The following is an 858-nucleotide window of genomic DNA, read 5'->3' on the forward strand; positions in this document are numbered from 1 at the left end:
ACATATTCTTAAGAATATTTATGGAGTTGGGGAAATTCTCATAATAAATTAAAATGAGAAAAGTGCTAATTAAATATTCATATAAGGAATATAACTCAATTAAAAATTCTTATTTGTATATATCTATATACATTTTATAATATGCAATTATCTATTGCACATCATCCTAATTGTGTAAAAATACAACTGAATATGTACAGATGCATGTTTTGCATATAATCGCATATTTTATGCGTTATACAATTTAATAAGTGTCAATATATGTGAGTACGTACATGCGTGTGCACATACACATGATTGACAAGACAATATACATGAAGACATTTAGAGGAGTTTGTTGGGGCATCGGGATTCCAGGTGTTTTTTACTAGCTTTCTGTATGTCCTGAATCTCCTATAATGTACGTTTCTTCTACCATAAAGAAGTATGAAGAGGAACTGGACACCAAGACCTCCAGCGTCCACCACATCACATGGTCCTCCTGGCCCGGCACTCACAGACAGGAGGAAGGGGCGGTGGGAGCTGAGGCAGCCGGCAGGTGAGCCTGCGACAAAGGTCAAGTGGCAGTGCGCTTGAGGGAGCAGCAGCGGCGGCTGCCTCCTGCACCCAGCACAAGGTGCAAGACAGGAGTGAGGCCCTTTTTCACCCAGGACTTTGAGAGAAGGGAATTCTGGAAAATGTAGTTCCCGCCGAGCTAAGCTGATGCAGGACAAAACCACATCAACCAAGTTTGTCTTGCCCTCTGCCCCTCAAAGAGCTTGCTTTTCAAACAAAGGACCTGTGAGGGAGAAGTTGGAAGAACAGCTCAGCTGTTAAAGACCCTTCCCTTAAACGTAAAATAGAAGTCCCTGTTAATTC

This window comes from Puma concolor, chromosome D3 (genome assembly GCF_028749965.1).
Source record: "Puma concolor isolate L17-30 chromosome D3, mPumCon1.1.hap2, whole genome shotgun sequence".
Classification (NCBI taxonomy): domain Eukaryota; kingdom Metazoa; phylum Chordata; class Mammalia; order Carnivora; family Felidae; genus Puma; species Puma concolor.